This window comes from Coenobita brevimanus, chromosome 22 (genome assembly GCF_032717465.1).
Source record: "Coenobita brevimanus isolate Jiangsu-jjx chromosome 22, ASM3271746v2, whole genome shotgun sequence".
NCBI lineage: Eukaryota > Metazoa > Arthropoda > Malacostraca > Decapoda > Coenobitidae > Coenobita > Coenobita brevimanus.
In genome coordinates this window covers 44,788,493-44,799,520 of record NC_136975.1, presented here as the reverse complement: position 1 = coordinate 44,799,520, position 11,028 = coordinate 44,788,493, and the positions used below count along the sequence as shown (strand labels likewise).

Genomic DNA, 11,028 nt, shown 5'->3' with positions numbered 1-11,028 from the left:
AAGGCACTGAAACTAATCACAAACTAATAAGGTAATTTAATCAAAGGCAGGGTAGAATAATTACGACTAAGTAAAACAATTAAATCAAGTGCAGATAAAGCTAATTAGGCACTTGCAAAAACGAAAAAGGGAAACTAGACCACTGAAGGACAGATGAGATTAAACAGGGCCACGAGACCTTAATTAGGGACACGTGAGTCTAATTAGTGACAGGTGAGAGGACTAATAAGGGACGTGAGACTAGCTGGGGACACGAGACTTGATGATGATGATGATGATAATGATGATGATGATATGCTGACGTCGATACTGCTAAAGATAATAACACTAAATACAGTAAAAAATATATTCAAAATAATAATTAACCATCTACACCAAAACCAACCCTACCCAATCCACAGCCAAGCAAACCACCAGACCACCTAACAACCATTAACGACATCCACTCTCTAATGGCCTCTTTGGGGTCAGTTGTGCTGCCTCTCAAGCGAACCATCGTGGCTTGTTACATTGGTGAAGAGGACTGCAACAGGTGAGGCCAGGGATGGATGGATGGATGGATGGATGGATGGATGGATGGATGGATGGATGGATAGATGGATGGATAGATAGATGGATGGATGGATGGATGGATGGATGGATGGAGGGATGGAGGGATGAAGGACAGAAGGAAAGACGGATGGATAGATGGATGGATGAATGCATGAAGGGAGAATGGACGGAAGGAAAGATGGATGGATGGATACACACACACACACACACACACACACACACACACACACACACACACACACACACACACACACACACACACACACACACACACACAAACCAGCTCCCCAAACCTATACTCCCACACATACATTTTTTAAAAGTAAAAATGGGGATTATCAAAATAAATGAATTTGGTTTCCCACACTAACCCTCTCCCCACGTCCACTGACAATATGCAGACCCGTACACACCCACACTCCACATCCACCCACACAACACACCCTCTCCCACATCCACCCACACACCACACCCTCTCCCACATCCACCCACACACCACACCCTCTCCCACATCCACCCACACACCACACCCTCTCCCACATCCACCCACACACCACACCCTCTCCCACATCCACCCACACACCACACCCTCTCCCACATCCACCCACACACCACACCCTCTCCCACATCCACCCACATCCTACAGCCACACTAATACCCTGGCCTTCCCCCACCAGTCACGTACACCCGACCCCGCTGCTGATGTCCCGTGCCTGCCACACCGTCATGCACCAGCTGACCCAGGCACGTGACAGCAGCCCACCCATCCCTGTCATACCATACCCAGGATCATCAGGAGGTACTGCATATATGTGAATTCCATCTTACTATTTTATCTATCTTTGACCTGCAACTGTCAGATATCTGCCTGTTTGATACTTTGTTTGAATATCTACACAAGGCTTGGACGTGTATCCCGTGCTATATATATATATATATATATATATATATATATATATATTTTTTTTTTTTTTTTTTTTTTGATACTGTGGTACAGCAAAATGTGATTAGACGGTATGGTCATATGGAAAGGATGGATGAAGAAGGGACAGTAAAAGAGATATATGAGTATGTGAGTAAATTCGTAGGTCTGTGGATGTGTGGTGTACCGTGAAGAAGATGGTTCGATATGGCAAATGAATAGGTGACAACGAGAGGTAGGTTGAGGTGTCTAAGAAATGAACAGGGGATCGAACTGCCTATTGATGTGCGCAGAGAGATGCACATTACAAGTGTCTGGCAACTTTTTACTTGATTAATTGAAATGACAGGTATATATGGAGGGCATTTATAAAGAAAAATACAGAAATAATGTGCACATGGTTAGGCCTATGAAATGACGCCAGGATTCCGTGGGATGGAAAGTGTGTAGAAGAATGTGTGGCCCATTTCAACAGGCATGCTGTGGAGAGTTATCCCAATTTCATACCGGTACTTTCTCTTCCGTTGTTTCTTGAGACTACCTCACCCACATATTTACTCAGGAGAAGGTCGTGAACTTGATGAATGAATGATGATTATACCCTATATCTATTTTCTGCCTCCCTCCATCTATCTATCTGTCCATCTGTCTGCGTATTCCTTACCCTGGCATTTCTGAAAGTAGGGCTTCTGTATTCTGTCTATTACTGTCTTTATAAATATATTTTCTGTCTAAATAAACAGGTGGAAACTGCCCCTGTCTGTCAATCTACTACCAATCAGTTCCCTATCTGTCTACCCTCTATCTGTCTATGTCCTATGCTCTAGCTATCTGACCTACCTTCTGTCTATCTATGTCCTATCCTCTATCTATCTATCTATGTCCTACACTCCATCTATCTGTCCTACCCTCAATCTATCTATGTCCTTTCCTCTGCCTATCTGTCCTACCCTCTATGTCCTATGTGTCTAAGTTATATCAGTCTGTTTGCTACCCAACTCTCCTCCTTCCTTTGACTGAGGTACAAGATCTGTCGCGTATTTACTGCCAAGAACTTCTACTGTGACGAGAAATGAAAAACTATCGTGTGTACTTCCTTCTCCTTTAGGTGTACTTGATGAATTTAATTTTACCTGGAAAATAAATAGTAATTTCCTGTTAAGGTCTACATAAACATAAATAAAACCTGCTGATGGCTTATGAGAGAATTATAGACAGAGAAATAGTCTCTCTCTCTCTCTCTCTCTCAACCTACTGATAGCTTATGACAACTAAAAAGGAAGCCTCTCTCTCTCTCTCCCTCTCTCTCTGATACTGTCACAAGACCTATCGATCGCTAATTATCTGGAGGTCTTGAGAGGGACGTCAGGTTAAAAACGGACCCTCAATATCCTTTCCTGTGACACCTCTAATTACATATGCAAATTGAAGTACAAAATAAACCAATACTCTAACAAACTATAAAAACTATTAATCCCAATCCTCTATCCATTCTGCAACTATGAAAACTACCAATCCCAATCTTCCATCCTTTTTGCAACTATAAAAACTACCAATCCCAATCCTCTTTTTCCAACCACAAAAACTACCAATCCCAATCCTCTATCTTTTTACTATGATTCCCAGATTTCATTGTGGTTCAGTCTTGAATAATACGTATATTTCTCACTGTGTACTGTAACAAGAAAATATAAATTGCTTCCTGACTTACTAAAGAAAATCAGGGAAAAAACGTCTTCCTCTTAATTTCAAGGCAAATACGTATTTACTGCTTACTGATATACAGGTTTAATTTACGCTGACAGATCCGATGTAAAAATGAAATATCTTTGTAACCTTCAATTACGAAAGGCCAATTGATTGCTTACATGTCTTAATTACCTCGACAAATAATACGACTTTTAACCGAGAAAAAAATAAAATATCTATTAAATGGAAGTTTAAATCATGTCAACAACACAAATAAATTAATTACTTAATATATAATGTGACAAACCTCCTCATCATTAACAGCGAAAAAAAATATCGAATACTTCTTAATATGCAGACTTAAATTACGATGACGAATCAGAAAAAAAAAAAAAAAAATCACCTCTTGCAATGTGGAAAAAAAAAAAAAAAAAAAAAAAAAAGATATCGATGACTCCACTTCGGGAAAAAATAAAATGAAAAAAATTACGTGTAAGATGAAATAAATCAAATAATTCGCCATAACACAAGACTAATGTTCTGACCGTTAATAGTGACGATGGATCCAATGATTACCTCTTAACCCTCTCATGGCGGGGACAACTCTAGACTTCTGCTCCTGGTAACGCCATATGGTTTTATTTGTTCACAGGAGCCTGGGAGCTAAAGTAAAAGTTCAATATACGATGACAGATTTTAAAAAGAAACCCCAATGCATCCTCCGGGCCAAAGCCCTAGGATGCCCTAAAACCTAAAGATGATAATTATAAAATGGGTAGCGTATAGCATCTTACATTTTTCTTGTTATTGGATGGAACTTCGAATGAGAAGACAAATAAAAAAAAAAAATCTCTCCTTTGGTTATTACCGATAGAAGACTTAATGAGTTCTTATTGAATGGTAGCCGAAAAATCTTGACGACGAATTACTGACAGGAGGTTCGAGTGACAAGACAAATTATAATAACTAATAAATAAATAAATCCCTCTAAATATTCAAAGTGACAGAAAACTTATATTTACTTAACACCAGATCAGAGGTTAATATTATGAAACAGAAAAGGAAAAGTAGAAAAAAAATCTTCCTCATACATCTTCCAGTTATAAATTCGAAATAGAAATATGTATTAACCTTACCTTTCGCAATATCTGAAATCCCAATCATAAATCTTCAGGACAGAAAAAAAAAAAACGAAAAAATATAACTCTTACTTTTCTCAGTATCGGAAGTTCGAGTCATCAATCCCCCTTTATTCCAGGTTTAACCCTCTTCCTGGCGGCGGGAGAGCTGGAGGTGGAGGATGAGATACAGGAGGTGGAGGGGCTGGTGGAGACTCTGGGCTACGTGGTGGAGGTACATCATCGTCAGGTGCCCCCCAGCCCAAGAGACCTGGGTTTCCTAGTCTCACCTGGTAGTTATACGAGGGTGGCTGTGTCTGCTGTGAGTACCTGCAAGAGTTACCTGTATTAGTCACCTGTATAAGCTACTTGTTTGTTACCTGTCACCTGTATAAGCTACTTGTGTTACGTCTCACCTGTATAAGCTACCTGTTTGTTACCTGTTATCTATATGTTACCTGTCCCCTGTATTGGTAACATGTGTGAGTTACTTGTGTGTTGCCTGTCACCTTTAAGTTTCCTGTACAGGCGACTCATATCAGTTCCCTGTGTAATATAATTGATTACTTACCTATATAAATTTGATATAACCTGCAGTCTGTTATCTCTTTGTTATATTATGTTACCTGTATGGCACACCTGTCTCACCTGCCACCATCCACTTCATCTATACAACTCCACCTTTTGATGACAGTATATTATTAAAACAAAAACCATATATAATCAATGCAAATTTAAATAAAAATATAAAATTAAATTACAGTACATCTCAAATACAAAAGAATACGTAAATGTTCATTTCCTTCCCTTCCTCCACCACCCACTGATAGCCTACCGTTTCAATTCTACCTTCCTTTATACATCCAGCTCTTAATCCACCTTCCTCTATCTACCCTTCTTCCTATACGTCACTCTTTATCGACCTCTTCCACCTTGCTTTATACATCTTACTCTTAATCTCCCTGTCTTCCACCTATCGTCATTGATACATCTCTCTCTTAATCTACCTTCCTTCCTTCTATCTTCTCTCATTCCTATGCCTCTCCTTCTTAATCTACCTTCCTTCCTTCTATCTTCCCTCATTCCTATGTCTCTCCTTCTCCATCTACCCTCCTTCCTACATCTCGCCTTCATCTACCCTCCTTCCTACACCTCGTCCTCAGCCTACCTCTCCTTCTGCGCCTACAGAGGATGGAGCACCGCCTACCCGCGCCCTATCCCTCCGCCTGCACAGACAACTGGTACGAGACGGACTTCGCCCCCCTCCTGTGGACCGGCACCCACTACACCACCTCGCTGGAGCTGTACACCACCCTGGTATATTACTCCACTACTACACCATGCCTATCACACCACTGCATCACTACACCACCCTGTCTATCACATCACTACACCACCACACCACCTGCCTATCACACCACTACACATCCCTGCCTGTCACATTTCACCAGTACACCATCTTGCCTAAATCCTTATCTTTTCTCACATCCATGACTTCCATTATTCACTCCATCCCCTCTTCAGGATCGTCAGTCCCGATCCTCAAGGCAAGGGTGGCCAGTCACTCTCCCCTGCATGACACTGTGTGAGCAGTAACCCCTAAATACCTTTGGACCTGATCTTATAAGGCTGCAATGAGGCTGGAGCGCCTTAACCCACTAAACAACAAGGCATCCATTTGTAGTAGTAGCAGTAGTAGTAGCAGTCGTAATAGTAGTAGTAGTAGTAACAACAACAACAACAATAATAATAATAATAATAATAATAATAATAATAACAACAACAACAACAATAATAATAATAATAATAATAATACACACCCTGACTACCAATAATTTCAGGTATAATCTGCATACTTTTATTAGGCGCAAAATTACCACCTCTCCATCTTGAATGCAGAGATATAACAAGAGATTAACATTACAGTACGGCGCTAGTCACAAAGAAGTGCTGTGGGATGGATGTAGGGCCATAGTATTGTCTTTTTTCTGACGTTAAACTAAGGGAAATCGGTTGCAAAAGGAAAAAAATCTCAGCCAAGTTAGAGTGAGTGACCTATAGGTTTTTCGTGACAAACTCATATTTAATTTCTAACTTTAAGCGACAGATAATGAGCTACAAAAGGACGCAAAATCAGGGGAAGTAGGAGTGAATCGACCATAGAGTTTCGTGGATCTGGGCCAAGTTAGAATGGATCAGCTATATAATTTCGGGATAAACTGAAATTTCTATGATTTTCTTTTTTTTTTCAGGAGTGTTTTTCGATGTGTGCGCAGTGGCGGCTGATGAGGGAGTGTGGGTGTATGGAGCACAGGTTCAGGGTTACCTTCAATATCACCCGTGGCACCCTCAGTGGACCAGTGCCAGACAAGGTGACACACACACACACACACACACACACACACACACACACATTTCTTATGCTATGGACTCTCTCTCTCTCTCTCTTCAGCAACCTATTCATAAACTTTTTCATATCTGAGTTACGTTTAAGTTCACTGCTTCAAAGTTGACTGTGCAAGATCATTTTCTATTTCTTGCCTTCTACTCTGCAATTAAAATGGGGCTGTTTTCCTGCATAAATAGGATCACCAGTTCCTGAAGTTGCATACAAACTTAGTGCATATTTCAGCTGTATTAAAGATAAGGGTGTATTTATTTCAGTAATTTAAATAGTGACAAATACACACTAACCTCTAACACTATTATCGGCTTCAGTCAGGTGTATAAACTCACCTGGTGTTAGACAGGTAAAGGGAACACTGAGGAAATAAGTATACACAATTATCCATCAGTGTACTGTTCTCTGATTTCCTCTCAAACTTCAACCTACAGTAATTCAAGTCCAACTGTTACAGATTTTTTTATGAATGGAGGGCACTTATAATCTAGCGCAAAGAACTTTTTAAAAATCTAATTTGTTTTTCCTTCCTCTGTTTATCTTCTGTACAAAAAATAATAAGTGTATGTGTGTATGTATGTCTATGTATGTCTGTAAATGTGTTTTCGTATGAAAGTATGTATGTCTATATATGTATATGTCTGTATGTATGTATCTGTGTGTCAGCCTCCCCTCTCCCTCCACCCAGATACCCCTGCTACGACGATGCAAAGGCTCGGGGGACCTGTGCTACGATACGGTAATGCAACAGGTGTTAAATTCTGACAACACTGGATGCCCCTGTGGTATAGAGTGCAGGTGAGTCACGCAGCTTCTGGCTCTGGGGCTTCACAAGGCAGGGTAGTGTACTGTATCTTCTACGTATTTCGTGTTTCAGAGAGCAAAGATAATAATGTAAATGGAGTTTAACAAAGGAACGTAATTATCTTATGTGTATATCGTGTTTCAGAAGGCAAAGACAATAATGTAAATAGGGTTTCACAAGGCAGAGTAATTATCTTCTGTGTATTTCGTGTTTCAGTAAGTAAATACCTTTAATAAGTATATATAAGCTTCGGAAGGGGCTCTCATAGTGAAAATTAGAAAGTTCCATCAATTCCGCCACTACGATGACATTCATATTTTATCTTTTTCGCCCCAGATAATCTATTTTTACAACATCTTGAAGTGCAAAAGTTATTCATTACAACCTGGTCCCGTTTCCAGAGCGACCTCGTTTGACCTCCAGATGTCCTCCACCCCACTGCCGGCAGAGTATCAGGTCAGCATGTTTGCCTCTCTCTGCATAACCTCATCTAACCCGACCTGCTCTGAATTTGCATCTTTTCCCCATCCAAAGAAGGAGTGAGATATAAATAAGTAAATAAAACATAACTGGTTGTAAGTAAAACATACATTCCCACTGGCCACCTTTTCACTGGCAGGGTGGTGATGGTGAGAGTTTAGGGGGTGCAAGTGGAGGGAGCGGCGCCCCTGGAATGACTGTTCTTCAGGTCTACTACAACACCCTTCAGAAGCAAGTCATGAGCGAGGTGCCTAAATACCAGGTTAGTGCCCCATCAATCAAGTGGTTAGCGTAGTTATGTAGGCGGCTGGTTGGATGGTTAGGTGGATAATTTGGGTGGCTGGTTAATTTGGATAGTCAGTTGGCTGGCTGGTAAATTAAATGGATGGATGGGTGGCTCATTTAGTTGCATAGGTGGCTGGTAATTTAGCTGGATGGATGGATGATTTGGTTGGATGTCAGGGTAGTAAGTTAGGCTGGTAGTCGGGTTAGGCAGATGAGTAATAGCTGTCTGGTAACACTGGATAGATGGCCGAGATTATTTTGCGGTGGGATATGGACGTTAGCGGCTGGCTTGTACACCATCTGGGGTCGGCTCTACTGTTTACATTCAGATCATGTTTTACTAGTCATGAAGGGCAACTGAAAATTACATCCGAGGGGCATTACTGAATACCACTAGGGAAATGACCCGCTCCCACCCAGTACTATGCCGTAGTTGGATATCTGACTGGTTGCTGGTTGGTTAGTTTGGATGGTTACAGACTGAGAAGATAAATCAGATCTTAACGATTTTTGTCGCCATGCTACTGATCAAAGGCCAAATAACCACTAAAACCAACTATATTACTCACCCTCCAGCTTGTTTCACGTAGCTCAGTGACAAATTAAGACAAAACTACAGCTATTCTTCTAATCCACAACACTTCCTGGCTAGCATCATAATCTAGTGTTAATCTCTCGTTTACAACTCAGCATGCAAGATGAAGGTGGGAATTTTACGTCAAACTGAAGTGAAAAAAAAAGCATACGACAAGAGAAATATTGGCTGCCACTGTCCACTAATAACTTTCACTACTTCCAGACATTAGCAAACCTGGTGAGTGACCTGGGGGGGATCTGTGGGGCCTACCTGGGACTCTCCATTATCGTGGGGATTGAGCTGGTGGTGGTGGTGGGCGAGGCGTTACTGGCACTCATCTTTTAGTGTGCCACCTCTTCATTCCTCCAACGCTATCTTCATCCAATCTCCATCATCCTGGCTACTGAGCTTGTGGTGGTGGTGGGGGGAAGGCATTGTTAGTCCTCATCTTTTAGTTCATCAGCTCCACCTCCATCCAACAACACTCACTGCAAAAATAACGTAACCTATGAAGGATCTGTGTGGCCTACCTGAGACTATAAGAAATTCCACAACGCTCCTTCACTTGCTTATTTCTCGGTCTGTCTCTCCACGTAACTCCACATGCCCCTCTCAGACTCATCCACTCCACGACGCTACTTCATTTGCTCATTTCTCAGTCTGTCTCTCCACGTAACTCCAAATGCCCCTCTCAGACTCATTCCACTCCACAACGCTCCTTCATTTGCTAATTTGTCACACTGTCTCTCCACTTAATTCCACATCTCTCAATCTCATTCCACTCCACAACGCTCTTCCAATTGCTCATTTCTCAGTCTGTCTCTCCACGGAATTCCACATAACGCTCCCTCACTTGCTCAAATGCTAGTCTCCCTCTCTCTTTCCACGTAACTCCACATATCTCAAATTCACCCACTCCACAACGCTCCTTCAGTTGCTCATTTGCCAGTCTGTTTCTCCACGTAACTCCACATGCTTCTCTCACATTCACCTCCACTCCTCTCACTCCTGACTTATGTTCTAATGCATAATACAAGGCTCTACCATAAATAAGCTGGGTTCAAGGAAATCTCTAGCTGAATAAAATCGTCTGATGGTAGTAAGATTAACCCCTTCACTAGGAGATGTAATTTTCCTTTAACTCAGGCTACCGACAGACTTTATTCACGTCAGGAAGAATAATCAGGAGAAAAGGAGTTCATGAAGGCTGTACTTAACCCCTCCAGTTCAACAGGTAAATTAAATCCAAGGTCAATTAACTTACCAGGAGAAAGAATAAAATAAAACAAAATAAATCAACAAGACGTCATCGTACTGAAGGGACACACCACTACTTTACTGGTAGGGGAGTAATGTTTTTGCCCTCTACGATTTAGTGTAATTACATGTAAATACAATAAAATACAATAACCTATTACTTCGTTCACTGTCTTTTCATTTATTTTTTACACTTAATTCACATCATCATCATCATCATCATCATCATCATCATCATACCATCATCTTATTCTATTACATATTAAATAAGGGTTGAGTAGGATCCAGAAACATAAGACATTTTGAGAGAGAGAGAGAGAGAGAGAGAGAGAGAGAGAGAGAGAGAGAAAGAGAGAGAGAGAGAGAGAGAGAGAGAGAGAGAGAGAGAGAGAGAGACCCCAAATCAGCCAGCCAATACAGCAATGAGATTAAAAACACATGACAGACGCACAGGCAGACAGACAGAGACAGGAAGACAGTTACCAAGACAGACTTAAAACAACAAAGGAATAACACACACACACACACACACACACACACACACACACACACACACACACACACACACACACACACATCAAAAAACGCAACCACAATATTATCAAATCACAGAAAACGGAGATGACGAGGGGCAGCTCCCATATTTCAGGCAAAGGGATAACTAAGGTATTTTTCACTACGGTACAAGGGTATACAGTGAAGGGTATACAATGTTAGTAGTATTTTTCCCACCAGATCAAGCACGCAAGCACAAGTTAAATATCTCTAGTTACAAAAGGACTGTTTCGAATGTGGTAAATATTAAGGAAATAATTACGTAAGAGTATTATCAAGGTATTAGTTTTTGTCGATGGCCTTTTACTATTAATCAAAGTGCCGTAGAGATCAGTCAAATTTACCATACAATAAACCACTTCTGGACATGAACTACGGTGAAAAACT

General features: G+C 41.0%; 1 long non-coding RNA gene across 1 annotated transcript; it reads right to left on the bottom strand.

Moving 5' to 3' along the window:
• Positions 1-4,412: 4,412 nt before the first annotated feature.
• Positions 4,413-9,210, bottom strand: LOC145392499 (uncharacterized). Its single transcript, XR_013895994.1, has 2 exons — positions 9,100-9,210; positions 4,413-4,611 (listed from the first exon to the last, which is right to left on the bottom strand). It is a non-coding gene; the product is annotated as an uncharacterized LOC145392499 (long non-coding RNA).
• Between the last annotated feature and the right edge of the window lie 1,818 nt (positions 9,211-11,028).